Source organism: Cupressus sempervirens, chromosome 2 (genome assembly GCF_028749045.1).
Source record: "Cupressus sempervirens isolate cs-2001-9-10 chromosome 2, ASM2874904v1, whole genome shotgun sequence".
Lineage (NCBI taxonomy): Eukaryota > Viridiplantae > Streptophyta > Pinopsida > Cupressales > Cupressaceae > Cupressus > Cupressus sempervirens.
This window is the reverse complement of record NC_143119.1, coordinates 304,366,726-304,393,306: the sequence shown is the minus strand read 5'-3', so window position 1 is coordinate 304,393,306 and position 26,581 is coordinate 304,366,726.

The following is a 26,581-nucleotide window of genomic DNA, read 5'->3' as shown; positions in this document are numbered from 1 at the left end:
GACTGAAAGTAAAATCTCTGCACCAATGCTTCAAAAAGTGAAGGTATTTTGAAGGAAACAACAATGGGAAGGTAGTTTTGAAGAATTCATTTAAAGTTCTTGACACTGGGTAAAAGAATCAAACGAGATGCAGTGCAAGTGTTAATAAATTTGGTTAATATTTGAATCTATTGTTATTTACAGCATTGAAGTAGTTGCAGGCATCCATATTAAAAGGTATTTTCTACTTTCACGTGTTCTCATTTACATGAAAGTAAGATTTCAAAAGTTTCTCCATCAAATGGTTTATAGCATTAAATAGGAGATGTGTTCAGTATAGTTCAACGTGCTTTGTGGAAAGTAGATTCAGCAAAATGTTTTATATGTCAAAGTATGTTTGAAGTTTTGAATTGGTAGGAAGAACTCCAGATCTGCTGCAATTAATAAATTCTAAAAGTGTCTAATGGTGAATGAGTCTTGAATTTGAAGAATGTCGAGTTTCATCTCATCTAGTATGCAGCCTGTTAATGAAAGTTTTAGATCTGTTTCTACTAGGAGGTACATGCCATTGAATTTTAATGGTATTCATGGCTTCCTGAATACTATGCCTTGTAACCTCAGACAGTATTTTCCTAAGTTTAGTGGAAACCATGAAGATTCATCTAGTCATCATGTTCAAGTGTTTAGTGACTTGGTTGGCGATTTTGAAATTGCTCATGAAGACATTCAGATGAAATTGTTTGTTCAAACTTTAGAAGATGATGCTAGGGACTAGTTTTCATTTTTACTAGCATGTTCAATTTCATCCTGTGATGAATTAATGTCAGCCTTCATGATACAGTTTGGGGAAAGAGTAAGCATCTCTGAATATTTTGATAAGTTTTTGAAAATTCAAATAAGGAATGGTGAGTTAGTTCCTAAATTTAATATCAAATTTGCAAAGATTTTAAATGAAATTCCTGAAAGTTATAAGCCGAATGATCAAATGTGTTTAGTGGTTTATCTCGGTGCATTTGATAAAAAGATGAACTATCTGTTGAGAGATAAGGGACCTAGAACTTTGCATCTAGCATTCATGACAACTATAGAGATTGAGAATAACATAAAATATGGCTTAACCCGGAGTCACTTCTCTAGAAATATTGGCTGGAAATATGAGGTGCAAAGCACAAGTCAATGTCATAAGGAGTGTTCGATTTTAGATCAGAAAATAAGCACTCCTGTTGTTATAAATAGTTTTGTTGAGGATTTAGAAATAAAAACATGTGAATATGAAATCTCTCTATTGCAAAGAAGAAATGATTCCATTATTGCTGAATTAAATGCACATGTTTGTGGTATTACAACATTAGAACATAAAGATAGTTCACTTGATGAATTGTACATGCAAGAAATGAATTCAGTTGTTTATCCTCCTATTGATAATATGCCTTTGGTTGAGAATGTCGTAAACTTTGAAGTTGAAGGATATTCATCTCAGTATGAGGAGGAAGAAACCAGAAGTGATATATCAAGTGATAGAGGTGAAATTGCTGACCCGACATGCCATGGAGAGATGACACAATCTAAAGAATGTAAATCATATGTATCTCAATCACAGTCAGAAGAACTAAGCTCATATGTTGATAATATTTCAGCGGTAGAGATGCATTATCTTGACTAACAGGATAGGCAAGAAATGAATTATCTCATTGAGAGATTGCATCATGTTGGGAACATTATTAAATCTGAAATTGAAAGACAATCATATCAATGTGAGTATGATAAAGCTGAGAGTCATCTTTCAAGTGATAATGAAGTTGCTGATCCAATATATTATCAAGAGGTGTCATATGAAGCTGATGATGAGAGTTATTACTCAAGTTAAGAAGAGGATAGTGCTAGTGTGTGTTCATCTTCATGTGAATCAGATGCAGACTGGGAAGAAAGTAATGATGAAAGTGAGTGCTCGTATGTCAGTAAAGGTATGAATTCTTTTCTTAAATCTGAAAGTGAGTGTCCATTTCAGAATTTTGTAAATCAGTTTGAGAATAAAAGTTATGAAGAAAATGTGTCTACACAATATGAAGACAAAGAGGTTATCCATAGAGACATATTACCTAATTGTGTAGAAGAGTGTCTTGAGGATGAGTGCAATGATGACCAGTACGTGATTGATCCTGAGATTAATGCATCAGCACCTATTGATAAGATAAATGATGATTTTCTTGCAAGACATTTGAATCACCTATATGGAGACAATGAAAGTAACTTTGATTTGTATTCTACATGCTTCGTTGATGGAGTTGATGTTGAGTCTTCATATGATTCTGATTTTTCTTCTTCATATGCTGAAAATGTCCATGATAGTAATGTTAGAAATGGTTTTAAAGTTTTCATTAATCCATTATATGGTGAGGAGTTTGATGTTGATCAGCACATCACTTGTCCTAATGTCTACAAAAGGCACTTTGCATGGAGTTATCAATCCTCTTTTTGAAGAACACATGGAAGTTTCAGATTTAGCAGAGAATAAGTTTGATGATGATACTTTATCCTACTGCTATAAGAGATCAGAATGTTCTTCTTCTAAGTTTGATAGAGAAAATGATTATGATGTTGCATCTGATGAGATAGATGACAAGATGTTTGACAAAGTTATTCTTGAAAATAAACATGCATCTTGTACTAAGTTTTATGATGAATATTTTAATGCAAAGACTAATCTGTTTGCTGATTGTGAAGAACCAATGGAATATTGTGGATTAGTTTCAGATTTTGATGTTGATGACATGTGTGAGTACAAGTCAGAGTGCTCGTTTGAATATCATCTGGTTATGCATAAGGATACATAGTTTGAAGGTATGAGTGGTCCTTTTCCCCAGGTTGAATATGAAGCCTTCATATTCAAAAATGATAGCATGCATGAGTCATTAAATGCAGAGAGTTTTCAGTTTTAGATTGATATGTTCAAGCATGCTGATCAGAACTTTCATAGTGAGCAAGAGAATGAAGCGAGTTTTTATATACATTATGAAAGTAAGAGGGATGATTTTGTTTTACCAAGCAATTTGTTATATGATGATAATATGATTGGTGAAACTGATAGGAGCGGAAATTTCAGTTTACCTCATGAAAGTTCAGATGAGAACCATGTTTATGACAAAGGTAAACAATTTTGTTGAAGTTCGGTGGCCCGGGGTCATTGTTTGTAAATAGTATTAGTTGTTTCCCTGCTTTCAATAAGCTGTTCAAGAGAAGTTTTGAAGTTTTTGGAGAATGGTCTGCTTCCTCCAGAGATCTAAAACCTTTCCATGCCCACAAGGGGCATGCATACCCAGATAGAGCCACTGTTGGCGCTCAAAATTACAGCCCTGATTTTGAGCACTGTTGAGAAATTAAGCCCTATGAAAGCTCTTTATGTGCCTGGTTGTACCCGGCTATCCATTTGAGACCCCTAAGGTGTTTAATGCTTCTAACACCTTCCATTCAGCATGCCTAAGTGTTTCATGAAGTTAGATTGAGTTTCTAAGTCATTTGGCAAAGTTATGTTTTGAGCTAGTATCAATTTTGCTTTTTCACCGAAAGTGTCAAACAGCGACAGGAGGCTGTGTTTGTCAATGAATATCTTGCACCTAGAAATGTGTCATGACTTGCCAATTTGAGATTATCTAGTTTCCATACCCAAAAATCTACATTTCAAATTTTGAGTCATTTTGAGTTCGTCTGACTAGGTTTTGAATCCCTCGAAGTTGGTCAGTTACTGTTTTAATGCTTTTGCACTTTGCACCTAATTCTGGGAAGCATGTTTGACGTGCAATAAAATTTGACTAGTTTACCCATATGAGAAAATTCCTTTTGCGTTGCATTTTAGATGTCAGAGACTTGTTATGTTCCAAGTTTTAGCTTATGATGAATCCGTTTGGTCAGTTTTCAAGCGTGATTCCAAACGCAATTTATAAGTTTTAAGTGGTGTCAGTAATTGCAGATTAATTGTAACCCCAGTTCAGAATGTCATATCTCCTAATCGGTGATAGGTGTGATCGAATGGTTGGTTTCCTTGTGTTCTATAATGAAAGTACTTTAAGTGTGCCAGCTTACAAGTTATGACGAATTCATTTGCACATTTTTCTAGGTCATTTCCATTCGCAAAAAATGCTTTCCGTTAGCATGTCTAGTTTGCAAAATTGAGTAGTCCACTTTGACTGATCACCATTTGCGCCCTGTTATTCGTCATGAGCCTAAATCATAGATCTAAAATGTCCTCATTACAAAGAATGAGTGTCCCAGTTTTCATTCTCCCATATGCTAATTTTCCCAATTTTCAAGGTCAATTACAAGCCCAGTTTGTTGTTTTCTAACATGTTTACTCATAGGTAATTCTAAGTAGGAAACTTTGACAATGAATATCTTTTGACCCCAAATTCGTAATGAGACAAGATTCGATAGGCTGAGAGTGTGCGGAACAGAGATTCAGTGTGCTAGTTTTCAGAGCCTGGTCAGTTGTCCGAATCAATTTTCAAAGGTAGTCAACAGACCTCCTGACATCAAATTGACAATGGTACAGAGGTGATTCAAAATAAGTTTTTAATGGTGATTTTGTGATCAAATTGGTTTCTAGTAAGTTCAAAAGGGTCAATGCGTCAATGGTACCATAGTGAGAGATGACTATCACCCCTAAGGACATTTACAAGACATTGTGGATACTTTTCCATGGAGTATGAGTGGTGTACAACATAGTGCCCCAAGCTGGTGTAGAGGCACGAAGGGCCATATTCTAGCAGGAGTTAGTGATAGGGTGAGCTATCACCTAGGATGAGCTCATCCATACATCTAGGACCACTCACATGTTGGGATCGGTGTTGGCCATTTTCATTAGCTGCTTCTTGGTACCTAACAGGGGACAAGATGGACTAGTGTGGAAGTGGGGTATCATGTTGTAGAGGATGTTCAACTCTCCTGAGTAGTTTGGATGGGGCCAATGTATGCTTGCCCACATGTTTTATGAGATGCACAAGATAGTATACCATGAGAAAAAGTGTATGACTGCTGGGGTGTATGTATTATAGATCTATCCATGAGAGAACCCACCTATTACATGACTGATTTTGAAGGATGCCCAAGAACCGATGGAGCCCTACATATGTAGATATTGGGGGTAGCTTAACTAGGCAAGCCTGTGTTAGATAGAGCATTGGAGGAACCATCTCGATGACCTATTCTCTATCATATGGTAGCCCTCGAGAGAGATAAATGATTTGGATGATGCTTCTTGAGAGCTTAGTTGGATGTTCAGCTTGCGGCCACTTTTACGTCAAGCCAAACATATTATAGAGAGGTTTCCTATCACACATGTGTGGTGACAGAATGGGCAACCTCAAGACATCTTTCATGAGTATTGCTCCTATGCTATGTTAGCCTGAGACTTTGGGAGAGGATGGTTAACTAGATTAGATCCTGAGGGATCTACGATTGATGTGCACAACTTAGTTGTGACATAGTGGGACTACCTCCTAGACATAGAAGACACAGGGATGATGCTTGTGCACTAGGCATATTTTATTAGCCACCTATTCCCACGGTTTAGAGATCCATTGGGGATGGCAACTTTGATGCCCGAGGGACCATAGTAGGTGCCTGTACAGGCTCCAATTCAATAGCTAGCATAGCACTAGCCATCACAGTAGGTGTGACATAGAGTACAATAGGTGTAGATTCCCCCATGCCAAGTGGGGTTAGATCCAAGTGTTGGTGGCAGTGGGGTGGACTAGGGTCGGTGGTAGAGACCACAAATAGAGGAGTAGGCACCTGTAGAGTAGCAGCTAGAGATGTTAGATGAGGAGATGTAGGAATAGCCTACTATTAGATCCTAGGATGCCTTAAGGAGGGCAAGAGAGTGAATTAGATAGGCCTCCCAAAAATTGGGAGAGTTGTAGATACAAATGGCAGTGAGGGACACACAGATTGTTAAGTGATATCATGAGATCTAGAGGTTGTGAGAGTAGGTGTAGGTAGCTGAATGGAGGGTAGATATGTTGTAGGATGAGGTTAGATTTCATGTGGCCCAAGTGGCTGACTATTTTGTAGCATACCCCATAGTGGTGCTCGATGAGGCTCAACAAGTGACACATTTTTCTTAGTATGCTCAAGAGTAGGGGTGCTCATCCTCTAGTGAGACCAGATATGCCACCGCCTCCTCTTCCTCCTCTAGGAGGTGAGGGTTCTAGACAGAGTCAGATTTGATGCTCTTACATATGAGTTTTTGTGATTCCAACTATGTATTAATTGGTGGGCCAACACCATTTTGTATCATTTTGATTGATAGCGCTCGAGTAGTGCTCATTTTTTTACTGACACATTCTTTTGACACTGATATATATATATATATATATATATATATATACATATACATATATATATATATACATATACATATATATATATACATATACATATATATATATATACATATACATATATATATATATATACATATATATATATATGTATATATATACATAGATATATATATATGTATATATATACATAGATATATATATATGTATATATATATATATATATATATGTATATGTATATATATATATATATATGTATATGTATATATATATATATAGAGCTGAGTGTCATTGTGTACATGTCATTGTCAATGTTTGTCTTTTAATTTGATTTACATGAGATGTTTTTATGCTATGATCATGAGATTTAAATTGATGTTTGAATGCATGTTTGATTTGAGTTATTCATGTAGATGAAATGAATTTATGGCTTTATGAATGAAATTCATAGGTAAGTGGACTAACATCTCATGTAGTGCTTCATGTTTTTCTTAATAGTTGTAGGTATCTCATCAAGGAGCTTGACAGGACAAACCAAAGAATCAAACACTTGTGTAGCCATGAGGAATCATGACACTTTGAAGAGCCCAAAGATCCCTCATCATAGGAGGTGAAAGTAAATTTACAATCGAATCATATGCTGAACCAAGAAATGCAATCCTATACTATATGCAACCTTAAACTAGATGCAACCTAAAACTAGATGCAACCCTAGATCTGGTTACCAAGCTTCAGAAATTTATCAACATTGAGCATATAGTTAAAACCCTATATTTTATACAACTCTCACTGGCATTGTAATCATGATAATATGAATAGGACATCTTTTCTAGTTTTGTTGCGATGAAATGTAAGCATTTCAGCCATAAGAAGCCAGAATGACCAGAACATTTGTCCCTTTTAATGTAGCAAGTTAACATAAGCATCAAAGCATAAACACTAGGATGAAAAAAATGTTGCTTGCATGGAAAACACACCAAACAAACAAGAGATCCATTTCATGCTAGGTAATTAGTGGATATTCTATCCACAATGACCCTTGCATTCATAACCTAAGATAGAAGTGTGCTAGATATACTCACAGTGACCATGAAGAGTTCACTCCAATAGGAAAGGAGAAGAACCAACATTATTGATGTATCCCTATAAAAGGAGTCGAGGTACACCCAATCGTCCAATATGATTTAGAGGCTTTTATTATGGACAACCCTTTTATATGAATGTGTCAACTTATTGGAACTAAACTACAAATAGAAAGAAAAGAAAAGATCATGCTCCTAGTCTTGACTTCTCTAATTAGAGTGACATCATCAAGTAGCTCAAGGAGACATGATGAAGTGAAAACAACACAAACAAAGAAAATGGTCAGCACATCCAAAAAGTCATATCATTTTGAGTTTAATGCTTTTGGGATTGATGTCAAGTGTCAATGTCTAGAACATGGATGAAATAAATCTCTTTAGTAGTGTAGTGATAGTAAACAAACACAACCAGAATGACTAGTGACTGAGGTCAAAGAGGAATCTTCAATGTGAAGAACCTAAAGAGGATTGAGCAATAGTAGTCAGACATAGCCAGAATAGCTAGTGACTGACACAAGAGAGATCTTCCATTAAGGTATCTTAGAAAGTGACACTAATGATAGTGGGTAGATAAGGTTTAAACAATTGGTAATTTTCATGAAAGAGATTCTATGAGGAGAATCTCAAAAAGAGTGACACTAGCAATAGTAGGCAAACATAGCTAAAACAACTAGTGACTGTTGTGAAAGAGATTTTATGAGGAGAATCTCAAAAAGAGTGACACTAGTGATAGTAGGCAGACATAGCTAAAACAATTGGTGACTATTAGAAAAGAGATTCTATGAGGAGAATCTTGAAAGGAGTGACACTTGTGATAGTAGGTAGACAAAGCTAAAACAACTAGTGACTATCGCGAAGGAGATTCTATACACTGAAGGGCAGTGCTCCCAAGTTATGGCAAGACTCCATCCATGGATACATGAGGATAAATACAAGAAATGTATGAAAGCAACTATATAGGGAGCCAAAAGATGCACTACAAGATGGAGCATTGGGAAGAAGAGGTGCCTATTTGCCAGGTTGTCAACTTCTTGGTAGAATTTTCATTTTTTTTTGTATTTTGCTCTTTTTAATTTTTTTTTGTATTTTTGGGAATTTTTCAATGTTCTTGGTATTACCAACAGACCTATTGGTAGATTTTCACCAGGGTAATGATTTTTATTAGGAATTTTTCCAATTTTTTATAGATTTTTTTAGGATATTTAGATATATACAAAGAGCTTCTATAAGATTAGATCAGCTATAAAAACACTTTAGGCAAAGAGTGTTGACAGGTTCCTTGAACATGTCTCCCTTGGCTGTAGAAAGATAATAAGCACCAGATCCATACAATGTAGTAATTATGTAAGGACCAATCCAATTCATTTCAAACTTCCCTTTTTGGACTCGTTGTTGGTTCTTAGGATTCTCTTTCAAGACAAGATCACCCAGTTGGAAGTCACGTGGCCTAACTTTCCTATTGTAGCTTCTTGACATTCACTATTGATAAGATCACAAATGATCACATGAAACTTGTTAGCTTTCATCTAATAGACCTAGCTCTTGAAGCCAAGCTATCCTATAATCTTCATTAGTTATAAAGCCTTTCATAGAGATTCTCAAGGTAGGAATCTAAACCTCTTTTGGAAGCACAACATCCATTCCATAAACCAAAGCATAGGACATTTTACCCATTGGATTCATGATGCTTTTCCTGTATGCCCACAAAGCTAGACTAATCTAGAGGTGCCAGTCCCTCGCAGATTTTTTTGATTTTGTGATGGAGGATCTTGATGATTGTGTTATTGGATGCCTCTACCTAGCCATTATGCTGGGGGTAATAGATAGAAGACCAATGTTGTGTGATTTTAAATATTTTGCACAGTTCCTTGAGGTCTTATTTTTTGGACTATCCTCCATTATCAGTAATGATGGAGGATGGTACACCATACCTACAGCTGATGTAGTTTGAGATAAAAAGAGCTATAGTTTTTCCATTTGCTATAGTGAGAGGTACTGTCTCTACCCATTTCATGAACTAATCTGTAGTTGTAATAATGAACTTATGTCTATTAGAAGTTGGTTGAATATGACCCACCAAGTCAAAGGGCCATTGTTAAAATGGTCACATTGTGGTAGATGGAATCAACACCTTGGTTGAAGCATGAATCAAATTCCCATGGAGTTGGCATTGCTTGCAGGACTTAGCATACTTGATTGCCTCTTGCTCCATTTTAGGCCAATAGTAACCAACTCTAATGAGTTTTTGAGCTAGTGTCAGGCCATTTGAGTGAGATCCACAAATTCCCTTGTAAACATCAATTAAAGCATGCTTGGACTCTTTAGGTTCTAAACACCTAAGGAGTGTTCTCTTGAGGCCTCTCCTAAAAAAGTTATCAGCAATAATGACATACCATGAAGTATTTCAGATAAGATAAGGTTTTTCATTCCAGGTTAGACCTTCTAGAATGGTTTGGTTACAAAAATAGGAGTAGACATGATGGTAGCGAGATGAGTCTTGTCCTATAATAGAATAGATCATACTAGAATAAGGGGTATCATAGGCTCCACTAAGAACTCATGTTGGAGATCATTTTCGAGCATTTGTAATAGAGAGGCCAAAATAACGATGGCATTAGCTACTTTGTTATTTTCTTGAGGAATTTTCTAGAAGGTGATGTACACAAAATAAATCTTTAGGTCATCAACCATGCATTTTAAAGGGATCAATTTCTCATTCTTTGTTTGGTACACATCATTAACCTAGTTGATTATGAGTTGAGAGTCCCCAAAGATATCTAGTTGATGCTCTCTCCATTCAGTTGCCATGTTCATGCCATTAATCAAAGCCTCCTATTCAACAATGTTATTTTTACAAGGAAATAAAATCTTTTATGCCTTGGGTATCAAATATCTCTATGGTATTATGAAGAATAATCTAGCACTAGATCCCTATTATGTGAAGGATCTATCAAAGAACATGACCCATGTTTGGTGTGTGAGTGTCAGAATTGACTCACCAGGGAAATTGAGGTTCATTGGTAGGAGACTCTACATAGGTGTATCTACTAGCTAATCTCTAATTTCTTGTCCCTTGATAGCTTTTCATTTAGCATACTGAATGTCAAACTTGCTAAGTATCATGACCCACTTAGCCAATCATCTTGTGAGAGTTGCCTTACTAAGAAAGTACTTTAGTGGATCTATTTTAGCCACTAGTCACGTAGTGTGGGCAAGCATGTAGTGTCTCAAGTTTTGGGAAGCAAAGACAACTGCCAAGCAAGATTTCTCAATGATGTTGTAATTCCTCTCATAAGAGATTAGTGTGTGACTCAAGTAGTAAATAGTCTCTCCTTGTTATCATTGTTCTCTTGAGCTAATAATATTCCCAAATATGTTTTAGTTGTTCAAATTTACAAAATCAAAGGCTTCCCATAGATAGGAGGCATCAAGATTGGTGGATTAGCAAGATATTGTTTTATCTGTGTTAGGCTTTGCTTGCAATCCTGACTCCAGTTGAATTTCACACCCTTATGTAAAGTCTTTGTAAAAGCTTTTGATCTATCTGCCAACTATGAGATGAACTTATGAATAGATTAGAGTTTGCCTTGTAAACTTCTCATCTAGCTTATGTTACGAGGTGGAGGCATATCCATAATTGCTTGAAATTTCTTTGGATCCACCTCGATTCCTTTCATAGACACAATGTATCCCATCTATTTCCCTGATGTGATGCCAAATGCGCATTTCTTAGGATTTTGCCTAGGGCTAAACTTTTCCATGCGATCTAGGATGGGTCCCAAATCTTGCAAATGAGTATTACATTTTTTGCTTTTGACCAAGGTATCATCCACGTAATCCTCCATGGTCTTATGCTTCACATCATGGAAAAATATAGTTACTACTCTTTGATAGGTTGCACCTGCATTTTTCAAGCCAAATGTCATTACATTCTAGTAGAAAGTTCCCCATGCAGATGTAAAAGCAATCTTTTCCTGATCTTTCAGCACAATTTTTATTTCATTATAACCAAAAAACCCTTCTATGAGTGAGTACATCTCAAATCCTACTATCATGTCCACTATCATATCAATGTTGGAAAGTGGAAAATCATCCTTAGGACATGCTCATTTGAGATCACAAAAGTTAGTACAAACTCTGATAGATTTATCATGCTTGGAGACTAGGACAATGTTGGATATCCATTCAAGATAATCAATTGCATGGATGAATCTAGCTTTCTAAAGTTTCTCCAGTTCAGCTTTGACGAGCAATACAACATGAGGATGCATTTTCTGAAGTTTTTGTGTAATTGGCTTAATGCTTGGTGCAAAGGACAAATAATGTATAAGGAGATCAGGATCTAGTCCTAGCATGTTAGAATATGTCCAAGTGAAATTTATCTTCTTCTCTTAGAAGAAGGGAATGAATTCTTCCTTTTCTTTAGGAGATAGTGACTGTGCCAAATGTATCATATAAGGATGTTCTTTTGTACCTAGGTTGATTGGCTATGTCAAATTTATAAAAAATGATGATCTCTCTTAAAAGTGACTTTTAAGTGCATCAAATATCTTATTTGTAGGTGCCTGAGAGAGGTTTTCACCCTTGGATACGTCTTTTGTTTTTACTTTTTGGTTTCTAACACTACCACAATGTGATTTTCACCATTAAACCTTTTATATTTTTTCTTTTTAATTGTATGACTGAGATATTTGATGTCAGCTTCAGTCATGTTGATGGTCTATTCATTGGTGGAAGATGTTATATGTTTTAAAATGTTTAGGTAGCAGGAAAGAGCATAGTCATTCTAGAATGTGGGGACTTCACTAGATGCATTAGGGTTCTAGTCTTTAAGCTTGAGATATGTGAGTGAAAGAGTAGTCATGAGTTTGATTGCATTCATGGTATAGTCATTAAATTCTTGGACCAGTAATTCAAGACCTAGAAGAACTTAATCCACAAGTGTGTTCAAATGCCTTTGAGTACTAATGTCAGCAACTGACAACTTGAGGTCACTAGTTGCATCAAACCCATCTAACCTAACCCTAGACGTTTCATGCACTTCGAGTTGGTTTTCATAGACATGAACTTGGTCAATGTTTTTATCATTATACATGAAAATGAGGCCTTAAATCTTTCACCTACACTTCAACATTGTTATTGTATGTAGATTTGTCCTAATTCATCCAAAAGGTTCGATAATGTGACTTGTTGCCTTCTAACTAGAAATATTTTTCCTATTTGCTCTTAGAATGAGATGCAGACAACTAGACCTTTCTAGAATGAAGGATTTATGCAAAGTATGAATGTGCATGTAATCTATATGATATGCAATTTATTCTATTAAACAATAAAAGAAACTAAGCTAGATGTATGCATTATTAATCTAGATGCCATTAAAATACTAAGAAAAAGCACATATGAGAGGTATGAAAATGAGTATTCAGTTCAAAAATAATTCAATATCATCAAAATCTAGCCTCTGTAATGAGGGATTGATAGCCCCTTAAATAGAATCCAAGAATTGATCAACGGTCAGGATCAAATTGAACAAATAGTTAAGATTAGAAAGAAGATTCAGTTAAAATGGAAATTTCCTTTTGTAGGTGAAGTTAACTGTTTCACATCTAAGTGTGATGAGTAGTTAACTAAACTTTTCATAAGTGTGAGAACAATTTAACTTAATTGATACTAATTCAAGAGGTAGTTCAATCAGAGTTTCCATTTTAAAATTGAACAAAAGATATTTGAAGATATTATTTCATTTAATAAAGTGAGATATGACCTCATAAATGCCTTTTTTATTTTATTGAATAATCTCATTCAATTAATTAAAGTGAGCATAATTATTAAATAAAATATTTTTAATCCCTTAATACATAAGCCTTAGGATATAATTTAATTTAATTAAAGTACAAATACTTCAAATTAAATTAAATATTAATCAAATGGATTTAATGTGACTAATTCGAGTAAGTGCTTAGCAATTAAATAGGTAGTTTAATTAATGTAGATTTTGGGTTTTCTACATTTGACACTTAGGTCAAGTAGCAAAAATTAGAATAAGAGTTGCCTAGTAGAATAAGACTTTAGAATTGATCTAAAATAGACTAGAATTGGTGATCATGGAAATGAGCCAATTTTGGGTTATTACATTTTTCCCCTCTTTGGATGAAGGTGTGAGCAACATGTTCAATTCAAAGAAAATTAGAAAGCATGATATTAAGATCAAGAAATTAGATTGGTTCCAAAATTGATGATATAGAGACCAATTGATAAGCTTTCAAAGATTATCTCCATAATAGAGTTTAATCTTAAGGAATCCATGTAGAATACCTAGATACCTGAATTGATAAGAATTTAAAAGCTTTTCTCAAGAATGAACCCTAACCTTTAAGAATCTAGATAGAACACTTAGATACCTAAGTTGATAGTAGGATCCAATCATGATTCATAGAACCATCCTTAGAACAAGGCTTGATCCTCAAGAGTTGGGGTTTAGATTGTCCTGATACCTATCCATTGAACTTTAACAAGAACTGATATAAGCCATGATTTTTTGATAAAAAGACGATATTAGATGGAGGGGAACAAAATGCCGCTACTGATGAGATGCCCCAAGTGATAGGGACATAAGATGGGAACAAGATGCCTTGAGCAATGAAGATTTAGATTGAGTCAAAATTTAGATTCAATGATGTAATCATCCTGCCCCCTTGGCAGTGAAATCAAAGGATGACACACCCAAAATATGATGTAAAGTAGTATAGATAGAGATACAGAAGAAATTAAAGAATCAGGAGAATATAGAGGAGAGTAGAACGATTAGAAGAAAATTTGGAGTAAATTCACCATTTGGGAAAATTTTTCTAAGCCTAAAATGATGTCATAGAAAACAAAACAAATAAAAGTAACTATATAAAAACTTCCTTCAAAACATAACAATTTCATTCATGTTTTGATGGATCGTTGCATTACTTATCACTTCTTACATTGATATATAAGTATAACATTCCTTACATTACATAAAATTTATCTTACATATCTTACACCCCTTTCACATCAATGGAAATAGTGACAAAAACTGGGTAGCTTGCTACTAATCAACTTGATATCTTGGAATAACAATCTAGATGCACAAGTTTCGGTCTTTCCACTTCCTTCTTCCATTTATCCTTTACTATATTTTAGATAATGATTAGTGCACATAGTGTATAGGATTCCACTTCTACTATGTTCAAATATGTATATGAAAGTTCATCATGGGAAGTCTTTGCTATAAGAAATTCCTCTAGTTGCCCCTACAAAATGTTGATCTTAGGTGATATGATTTCTCTAAGAGTAGAGAACCTCTTTACCACCTTTTCCTTACTAGACTCCAAACCTCTAATTGTATTATGGATATTCTCCACTTCTATTCCATAGTCTTCAATGCTAGTCCAAGGGACTTGTAACTTTGGAGTTAGTGTATGAAGTTCACTCATCTAATCCTTTACTTGATTGTCAAAATTAGTTAGGTACTTGTATGATAATGCACACTACCCATACAACTTATTTCCCTCATTAATATGTTTCCTCAAATCCTTGATGCATACATCAAGTCCCATTAAATCATTTTTACAATCATGCATTATATGTCAAAAAGTGTTGTATCATGCCTTTCTTGTGCTTGTGTTGAAGCTACTTTAGATAAAGTTGTGAACTCTTCATCAAAAGACTTTGCTATCTCTTTGGCCTTTATCTACACAAGTTTGTATTAGCTATAGTTCTAGTAACTATCTTCTACATGCTATCTAAGAATTTTGATAATATTTTCTTTGAAAACATAAAAAAATGTTCTTTTCTAATAACCCACTAAATGAAATCATTAACACTTTCTACTCATCATCATCATTAGATTGTATTGTAAGTACTTTTGCTACTACTAGAGATACTATTGGAGTGAATGTAACTACTTTTAGTTCTACAATCTTCTTCTCTTCCTCAACCTTCTTCTTCTCTTCTTCTAGTTTGTCTACTATTTTCATCCTTTCAACTTCCTCTTGCTACTTTTTCTTTCTTTCTTTCTTTCTTCTTCTTGCTTCTTTTCCTTTTCCTTTTTCTCTTCTAACTTTTTTGATTCTTTTTCTTTTCTTCTTTCCTTTTTGCTTCTTCTTTCCTCATCTCCTCTACTTGTTTCGTTTCTTCTTTTTCTTTTCTTTTTCTTCATCATCTAAGCTTTAAAGGGTAGTGATATTGCCAACAATGGTTGTTCCAAAATCTGCAAATAGATTTTCCTTTCTATTTATCGTTATGTGTGTACATTCTACTTGCATGGATTCACTGCCCATAACTATGTGAGCTGATGATGATGCATATTGTGTCTCTTCAAATTCTTCATCATCACTAGAAGGTGTACTTGCTTTCTAGAGGTACTAAGGTCATATAATTAACTATGGCCTCCTCTATCTCCTTTCTGACATCCTCATAATTTTCTACCATTAGAAGAATTTCTCTTCTTTTTTTCCTTAGCAAGGGCTCAATACCCTTCAAAATTCGGTCCATGTCCTCCTTAGAGTTGACTTTACACAATTTTTTAATCATAGTTTTTCTAAACTAAGTGTCCTCTTCTATCACTCTTTTTTTTCTATTCAATAACCTATTATATAGGTCTTCTAGAATCTTATTTTGGATATTGTCAAACCTTTTGTTCCTTAAATCATGTTCCTCACTATGGCATGCTCTAGCCACCTTCAATCCATATTACTATATAGACTATAATACTTATTTAACATTGCAAAATTATAATCATTTTTTATTTGCACGTTAAGGTTTTCTACCTTAGGTTTCCATGCCTTCTTTCCTACTACTATTCTTCATTCTTGTGCTTCCTACTCCACTATTCTGTCATTAGTTTAATCTTTAGATTCCTCTAAATCATTGAATTTTAGAGTCTTCTTGCTTTTGTTATGTCCACTAGAGGTTTGATTGACCCTTTTCATGGTGGATGGTGTAGATTCCTACTTTATCTTCTCTAATATTTCTAACTTTCTTTGTACAATAGGCACTTCAACCTCTGGTTACCTTTTAGGTTGATCACATTTTGCTCTCATTGGTTGCACTTGCACAACTATTGCATATAGTGCCTACACACTTCATTCAACAATAGTTACACCTATAGATGATGCTACAAAAACAATAGGTGTTGCTATAATTACCTCAAATTTCCCTCTTGACTTCATTTCTAGTGCAATTCCCTTGACTTTATTTAATTCCTCTTGATGCATGCTTGACCCCCTCAGTATAGAATCTATTACTTTCTCTAATTTCTTCTTTCTTTCCTTGCTATAAAGTTCAAAATGAACTTCCCTAATTTTTTCTTCATAAGTACCCCATCTAGGGCACTTAGTGTCCTTTCTTGACTAGGGTATAATCTGCACATACACTTCTATGAGTTCTACACTCATCTCATATTCCATGGGCTCAATGAATTTTTCCCTTAGTTCTACTTCCTCTATGTTGTTAGCATGAATGCTGAAGATACTACTTTTGGAAGAATGTTGAGCATTAGAGAGCATTGACATGTTGCATTCGTGACTATGTTTGTTGTAAATGTCAATATAGTACAATTTTTGTAAAGATTGGCTAAGTAGAAAACAAATATCTAGATGGTATAGACAATGGTTTGATTGTCTAGGGATGCACAGTTATGGATATATTCAACATGTTCTCCTGATGAGGTGGTCAAGTGTGTAGAGTCTGATTCGAAGATGTATGAAACCTAATTGATTTACAAAGAGAGGTTCAAAGATACAATATTGCAAAAGTAGTTCCTAATGTTTGTTGGATATCTTAAATCTAAGATGTAATAAAGAGATGCTCAGTCAGGTAGTGATAAAGGACAATTAGTTGATGATGTCGATGAGTGTGCAAGCCCTAATATCACAACGTATGATGTTTGTAATTGTAATTAGTTAATTATCTTATTATAATTAATTGGGAAAGTGTAAAGGATGACTAAAGGAATTATTATGAGGATATGGTATAACATAAAGATTCTTTCCTTGTTTGTAATGTGTATCCATTGTTTCAAGAAATGTGAAGTATGAAAAGGAGCATTGTTCTTACTAAATGCAAGTAAGAGATCTAAGGGATTATTTAATACAATATTTGTGATTTGGTTACAAGACTAAAAGGAGAAGAGGTGTAATAGATAGGATAGAGAAAAATGAAGGAATAGTACAATACCATTCTATTAGTTTGCAAGGAATAATACAAAGATCATTTGGACAGTGGATTCAATGGTCTAGTTGTCTTCCATAACTCCTAATAGGGTTGGAATCTTCTAATAGCGATTCAAAGTCTCCTAATAGGGACTCATATGTACTGAAGGTATTGATAGACTTCAACTAGGGTCCATCCTCTAACAAGGAATATTGATATTGGTACATCATCTTGTGGGTACTATCCCCACCAGAGTTTTCCCTCTGATCAAGGGTTTCCTAGTTAACATATCTAGTATTATTGTGTATGCGTATCTTATTATGATTCCAATATATATTGTTCATATGGTTAAGTTTTTTTGAAGGTTGATAATTGTGATATTAGTTGGATAAATAATTCATTCCCCCTCTCAATTATATCAATGGACTATATATTCTAACAATTGGTATCAGAGCATTAGATCATTAAAGCATAAGTTTATCTACTTTGAGAGATCAATGGAAAATATTTTTAGAAATCATACTCCTAGGTTTAATGGGACCTACTATGATAGTTGGAAGGAGAAGATGAAGACTCATCTATTGTGCATGGGTCTGGGACATTGGATCTTGAGAAAGGGAAATAAGACAATCATTAAAGAAGAAAAGCTTGAAGGATGTAGTGAAGAAGAGAGAGATCTATTCATGTATAACATGAGTGCAAGAGAAGCTCTACTAACAACTCTTCTAGAGAATGAATACAGTCTAGTAAAGTAACTTGCAACATCTTATGAAATTTAGAAAGCATTAGAATCTACTTTTGAAGGTGATGATCATGCAAAGAGAATAAGATTATAGAATTGGATATGTGTATTTGAAGATGCTAGAGTGATGGAAGATAAATTTTCAAGAAGCTATATTGGCAAAATATTATAAATTGTTCTAGGAATTTGGTCTCATGCTGGAAGCAAAGAAGGGAAGATCTTGAAAATATTGACACCACTATTCAAGACTGTAACTCAAATGATTCAACTAGTAATGCCCTACAAAAAGGATTTCACAAAGGAAACATTTTATGGAAGATTAGAATCAGCAAGTAGATCTGAGACAGTTTGGAAAAATTACAAGAGTCAAAACAACTCTTAGTATCCTATTCATTCGACCTAATTTTACAAGGAGTAGCACTAAATCTAACGAAGACAAGAAGATTGAGGAAGGAATAAACATTCTTGTCAGAAGAGAAAAAGATGGTTAGAAAATCTTTAAATATTGGACTTGTAATGAATTTGGTCATTATGCATCTAAATGTGATAAAAGCGAGAAAAAGGGTAAAGGAATGTTTAACCCTAGAAGAGATAGAGATAGAAATTGTTTGTATGAAAATGAAGAGGAAGAATCTAATGAAAAAGGTCAAAGTGTAAGTGATGATGGATTAATATTTGTGATTATCAAGGAAGATCACCTTTATAGAGAAATTAGAGAAGAAAGAGCTCTAACTTCCCAAGTGGAAAAGAAATATGATTGGATAATTGATCATGGTCATTCACATCTCATGACTGGTGATATGAATAAGTTTGTTAAGTTTAGGAATAATGATGGAGGTATTTTAGCAACCTGTCATATAACATGAATTGCATCCATTACTCTTGATGGTAAAACTAGCACTAATGATGTTTATTTTGTTGATGGATTGAAGCATAACTTGTTGAGTGTTGGTGGAGATGTTAACATATTAGTCAAGTTTGTTATTAGTGACATACACTTATTCAAATTGTATAGGTTATCAAGCTCATTGTACCATTTTCAATTGTTGCCAAGAATTTTAGTTACTACTGAGTCCTTTGGACAAATCCTAGTGGTTACTAAGTAGAGTATATAAGTTAATGTGAATACCAGTAGCGTAAAACATGCATTTTAGTTGATGCAGAGTTTATCAGTGGTTACCAAGCAGTATAGTGCTTATTGAGCTCGTAGTTCATGTGATATAAATCCAATGTTAACTGAGACATTCTATCTTAACCAAATGATTGAGTTTATACTAAGCTCAAGGTGATAATGTTTACCAAGTATTGACATGGTAAACAAGCCATTTGGTTTAAGCCAAGTTGCACAATATTTACTGAGTCACTAGTGCCGACCAAGTTCAAGACTACTCAGAAGTGATCATTATAGACAAAGATTTTACATCTACTGACTGCATGATAATGTCGAGCAATGATAGTGGATGTCATGTATCAAGACCTCATCAAGTTAGTCTTTAGAACCCAAGTGTCTTCATATGGGTTGACTTTGTAATATTTGTGTAAACTTGTATGATGACCGACTTTGTAATTTATATAATTGGATTGATATATATGTAATACATTGTATCATATCCAATATATGTATGTGTGTGAAAATATGAAGATGTGAATGCAAATTAAATAAGAGAAAAGTAGGAGTGAATTAAAAAGGCTACAACAATATAAGGAGCAGAAAAGTCATATCTATCATAGCAAGGTGATCAATACTTAAAGGAATCTCTTTCAACAAGCCAAGTTGCAAATCAAAGATCTACTACTGCTTCATTCTAATAGGTGGACCAGTCAAAATCTTTTAGCAAGGTAGACGTAATAGTCTTTCATAAATATTTTTATCGAGTGTATACTTAATTGTATGTTTGTAAATCCTTTCACAAGGTGGACCTAGTAGTACTTATTGCTCCCAACAGGGTAGATCATCTAAAGTGATCAATGTAAGCTTTGACAAGCTAACTTTATACTATAGTACTAAAGTTGTGGGTATCATCCCCACCCTAGTTTTACCTTCTATTTGGAAGGTTTTTGGGTCACCAAATCTTCTGTCAAAGTGTTATGAATGCTTTCATCTTTTCAGTTTCTTATGCATGCAATTAGATTCGAATGTATATGATGGATTAAATGCTAATTAAATGGTTGGATTAAGAGTTGAAATTGTTTAAGTATTAGAAGCTACTAATTCACCTCTCCCCTCTCAATAACTTAGCTTAGCCTTGAATATTTCCAACAATTAGAATTAGAGCATTGTGGTTCTTAGGAGAAAGTTTAACAAATTGATCATAGATCAAGGTTGTGGGGATATTTAGATTTGGCAAACCTATTGATAATGAGAAGCCAGATTTAAAAATGGTCATTGCCCAACTCAAGAAAGAAAAGGAGGAACTCTCTCAAACCTTGAAAATGAGAAAAGAATTTTCAATTCAAATGAATGATAATCTCTATTTTGAAGAAAGAATTGAATACATTCATTCAAAGAAATTCAGATGAAGTGAATGAAGAAATCAAAGAGTTCCTAGAAAAGAATGGTTTCATACAAGAAGTAAGAAAGCTAAGTAGAGAACAAGAAATTTAGTCAGTAAGGTTATGTGAAGTCTTGGAATAGAGAAACAATATAAAATAAGAAATAGATGAAAGAAACAATGAAATCTAGAACCAATCCCTTCAAAAATAAATCCTTGTTGATCAACTCCCCAACACAAATGAAGAAATCATTAGCCTAAGATTTGAAAATGAAAGAATGAGGAATGATCTAAATTCTAAAAGGAAAATTAGTGAAAGAATTAGAACTGATCTAAAATCTAAAAAACAAATCAATGAAAGATTGAGGAATGATCTAAACTCTGAGAAGCAAATCAATGAAAGAATGATGAAATCTCAAGTAGACATAAATTAATTGACTGAGAAAAACCTGTATAGGAAAAACAAAAAAGTAGGAATTGTATATACAAAAGAAGGAGAATCATCCAAGTAAGGAGCTCAAAAGAACCAAATACCTACTTGTAATCACTATGCTAAGACAGGTCATACATGAAACAAATGCTAGAGTGATGGAAAACCAAAATTCAATGGAAAATACAAAAATTTTAATCGACATGGTTTTAAGGCTAATGAATGCAAAGAGAAATGAATATTTGAAGGAAAATGTCACAAATGCAAGAAACATGGACACAAGTCATCATAATGCAAAACCAAGCTATTGAATCTAGCAAAGAAAATTGTAAAAGCAATATATGGATTAGACTAAAACACTTGGTGTAGATGTTATTACTAATGAGAATTTGGACACTTTTGGAATAAATTTTGTAAAACATAATTTGAGGAAAAGAGACACCACTAAAAGATGTTCCATTTGTATAGAACTTGGTCATCTTACTAAGAACTATATGAATACTGGTAGAATTGAAGATGAAAAGAAGGCAAAGGCTGATAACATCCAAAAATAGATGAGATAGTAATGGATTCCTAAGTCTACTGAGGATACAAGTCCAAGCAATAATGGTCAAGTGACTCAAGAATTGGGCGATTCTACCATTTCTAATTAAGTTCTTAAGAGAGAACTCGAACTAGGCTATCAAAGATGACATCCAAATCAGTTCTAGTTGAAAGGCAAGAAAGATCAAAATTTGTATTCAGGCTAGAAAGGGATCACTAACTAAGATTGGTATTAGTTATTATCAAGTTACCTTTTCTACCAAGTGAAGTTGGGTCATAGAATCTACCAAGCAAGGTTAGGAGTAATAAAGATACCTATGGTTACCAAGTCATGAAGACTCCAGTGATTGATCAATGCCAAGTAATGGATGATAATTTGTCAACCTATCTACTTTTGTACCAAGCATTAATGGAAATTTTTTAACAAGAGGCATGGAATCAAAATAATTTCTTATCATAAAATTTTGAGTTCTATTGTGAAGAGTGATTTTTAGTATGACCAAAGCAACTTTAGTGAATTTCCAATGAATGTTTTTAGAATTCTCTCAATCTATTGAGAGAAAATAGCAACCAATAGTAGCAAGGTTAAGTGAGGATCTGACATATTGGTTCATGGAGTTGAGTAGAAGGTGCTAGATTTCAAGCTCACTCCTATGGTTGCTAAAACCCTAGATCCAAGTGGTACACAATCCGAAATTCCTCCAAAGGTACTTCTTATCAATGATATTCACACTCATTTCAAATGCATTCATTCAAGAGATTGGTACACTAGAAATGGATGATTCCCTAGGTTATCTATGTGTGAATGGAGTCCTAAAACTTGAGCATCAACATCTAGAAACCAAGGGGTTGACACAAAGCCATCGCATGCCCCATGAATTTCAAATCAAATCAATTAGGTTTATCCTTAGCTAGGTATATAATGGGCAACTATGGTTAGAAAAATCAATTCTAATAACTAAGAAGATGATTCATCGAATCACTGGGCTCCCAATGCTAGCCAAAGCCAAAATGACAAAAACCCTAGCTCGAGCAAAATTGGAAAAGAAAACCTTAGCTGAATGGGATGGTAGAGGAATGAAAATCAATAGTATCACTAATGTAGAATTAAAGTTTTTAATTCACATTATTGAACACAAGATATATAGTTCAAGTAGATTGAATAGTGTGTCATGTGAAGCTATGGACTTGGCATACAAGGTGGTTAAGAACAATTTATCATATGACCTTGTTGACCTATTATTGAAGTAGCTCATCAAGAACATGGAAAGTGTATGAACATCAAAGAACAATCCATGTAACTTGGACAAAATGTTGATGTTATCTTTGAGACTAACAATGAATTGCAAAATAATATTCTAATTATTGAGCAAAGAGGAGAGAATAGATATGAACTAAGAGAAGAGATAAGAGTTGAAATATCAACTCCTACACTTAATAGGAATTTGACAAAGAATCACCCTCTTAAGAAGATAATTGGAAGAAAAGAAAAAGGTTTGATGAAAAGGAACAAAGTATGAGGACAGATCTTAAGTTGAACCTAAGTACATAGATGAAGTAGTTAAAGATGATCATTGGATTCAACCAATGAAGGAATAATTGGATCAAATAGTGAAGACTGCTACAAAGGAGTTAGTTCCTAGACCTAAAGACAAGAATGTGCTAGGAACAAAATGGGTGTATAGAAAAAAGATGAATGATCAAGATGAAGTTGTGAGGAACAAGGCTAGAATTGTATGCAAGGTATGCTCATAGAAAGAAGGCATAGACTACAAAGCAACATATGCACTTTTAGCCATAATGAAATCAATAAGGATGTTCTTGGCTTATGCAGTGGATCTAATGTTGAAGGTTTATCAAATAGATATTAAATCAACCTTTTTGAATAAATAACTTGAAGAAGAAGTTGTTGGCAATATGGTCAGATAGATGTATTGGTTGTTGTCATTTATGGTAAGATATATTCAACATTTCATTTATGCATTCAGAGATAGAAACTTGTCTAAGTGTTAGACAATTTGAAACAAAATAGAGAACAAATGTGATGCCTTTGGATGACTCATTGAGAGTTAGCCTAGATGGAGTTGAGGAAAGTTATATGACATTTTAATGATGATGTATACTAGTTTGAAGATGTGTACAGATAGTATGACATGAGAAATTATTGAACTACCAATTGGGGTAATTAACAAAGAAGAACAAAGCATAGAAGAGAATTGAATCGTACAACTTTAGGAATTATTTTGGTTACAAAATAATTACTAAATCATGATGAGCTGACTATGTGGATATTATTACATAAGTTATTTTATATTATGCCAAGTGTGTAAAAGCATATATAAAGGATGATTAAGCATTAAATTATGAATATGGAAGGTAAAAGTAAAGATCTTATCTTGTGAAGATAAGTGTGTGATATATGATGAACTATGCGACATATATATGATCTATGTGAGATTTTTGATTAATGACATGTGAACTACATTTGATGGGTGATCAAAATAAGTGCAAAATGCAAGATACATAAAGTATTGTGTGTATCTCTATTCTTGTGAAGTACTGAATTGTATAATTGCATGTTAGAGAAGTGGTCTCTTCCTACATACATTGTATTTGATCCATAGACTCCTAATAGGGTTGAGACTTCTAATAAGGCCTAGTTCTTGTTGCAAAAGTTTCATTCTATATCCTTGTTTTAGGGTTTTTGAGTCAAGTGAAAAGTTAAAGTTTTGAGTCTGAGCCTAGACTACCCTTAAGATGGTCTTTCCTCTCATCTCCTTTGAGTTAACCTAATGAAAGAAATCATATGAGAAATACATTATATCTTGGCTAGGTGATCAGGTTTTAAGAGGGGCTTTTATGCATTTTCCTGATGAGAAAAATGTCTAGATGTTTCTAATGATTCATAATTCCTTGTTCGTAATCATGTCTAAGGAAAAGATTGAACCTAGATTGAGACTCAAAAATGCATAAATGGAGAAGAACATGGTCAAAGGTGGTGAAGACCAAAGTTAAAATCAATTTGATGAATCAAACACATATAATTATCGACATCACCAAGTTGAAAACTCAATTGAATGAAAAAACACATGCTATTGGCAAGTTGAAAAGTCAATTTCATACATATTAGATCAGGTCCCATTTAAATATTAAACAAAAAGAGAATACATTCCACAATCAAATCTTACATGATCAACATTTGTCACTTTTTTCTTTCCAAAGATGTTCGAGGTTTAGAATATGCAAAAAAGCAACAATTTGACAAGTGGAATTGTGAGGCCAAATTTAGTTTGTGAGCTGCAAAAGGTAAATGGGTTCGAGATAGGCATACTATAATTGGATAGATTCCTTGATAGTGTCAAAGGTGGGTTAGTTTTGCAAGTGTCATCAAATCTTAAGAGATCAATTCTTTTTGCTATGTTGATATGGAGAGATGCATAGAAATTAGTCATAGTGACATAATGAGAGAATGAAATGTGTACTTGGTGGACCCTTGGTAGAAACCATAAAGGAAAGTCTCAACGTTTAAATCATGATAGTTGATTTAAAATCAATGGTCAGAATTTGAAAATACAGTGAGTGTTAGAATATTAAATATATGGATTTGGCAAGAAAAGGAGAATGAAGAATAAGGAATTTTCTACAAGATTTTCTAAGACTGCATGAAGATGAGTAGTAATGGCATGTTTTTAGGAATATCATGGATTCAGAATCATCAATAGAAGAGACACTGCATGCTCATATTATGAAATAGATTGAATATTTCTATATTTTATTTTCTATTATATGATTGTTTCTTTGCTAGAATTAGAAATGATAATAAAAGACTATAAATTTAATCTCTTTTAACATAACAAAGTTTAACAAACTTGAGAGTAAAGGGTTCTATAATTCCACTTATAGTATTTTCTTTTCATGTTTTGTGGTCCATGCATTAGATTTCTTTGCACTTAGAGTTGAAAAATAATTATGTATGATCCTGTAAATAATCAGATGGATTCCACTTCATTTTGATATTTGGAGTATAGTAATTCCATTAGCTACTTCATATATGGTTTTATTTCTTTTCTTGATAGTTTCATACATGTTAGATAATCCATTGGAAATTGAAAAATAATGTATGTGAATCTATTAGATACTTGTTTAATTCCATTTCATTTAAGGCTAATAGATAAAAAAATTCCACTTGCCTTCATATGTAAAATTCTTTTCCTTCCAAATTCTACATGTAGATGGGTAAATAAATTTAGAATAGAATTAGAAGTTGGAGGATATCAAGATAATCTACTACAATCATTCCATTGAGTGTGATAGGTTATTCATATAATTCCTTCCTAAATTTTTTGTGTGCATAAACAATTTGGTTATCCTTTGCTACTCTGAGGTTATGAGCTTATAATATCAATTATTTTTTATCACCTAAAGACATATTCATTTCATATTATTGCAAGAATCATAGGGAGCTATACCTAATCAATTTAGAGGGTAGTGATAGGATAAATACACTATCCTATTTTTTGGTAAACATCCTTTTGTTTCTCCAAATATTTAGTATCAAAAAATTAGGATTATCAAATCTAATAGGAGAACAATCTGTTAACCAATAGCTTTTGTTGACTCTACTAGGGAGAATTCAGATGAAAGTTCTGAAGAATTTACCTTCGTGATGAGTTATACTCTAAATATGTATTTGAGTTGTAAGAAAGGACTTGTGCTTTATAGTTGTTTTCCATAAGAACCTGATACTAGTTTATAGCCTCAACCTATAAAAAAAGTGTAGCAAATTAAAAGTTGA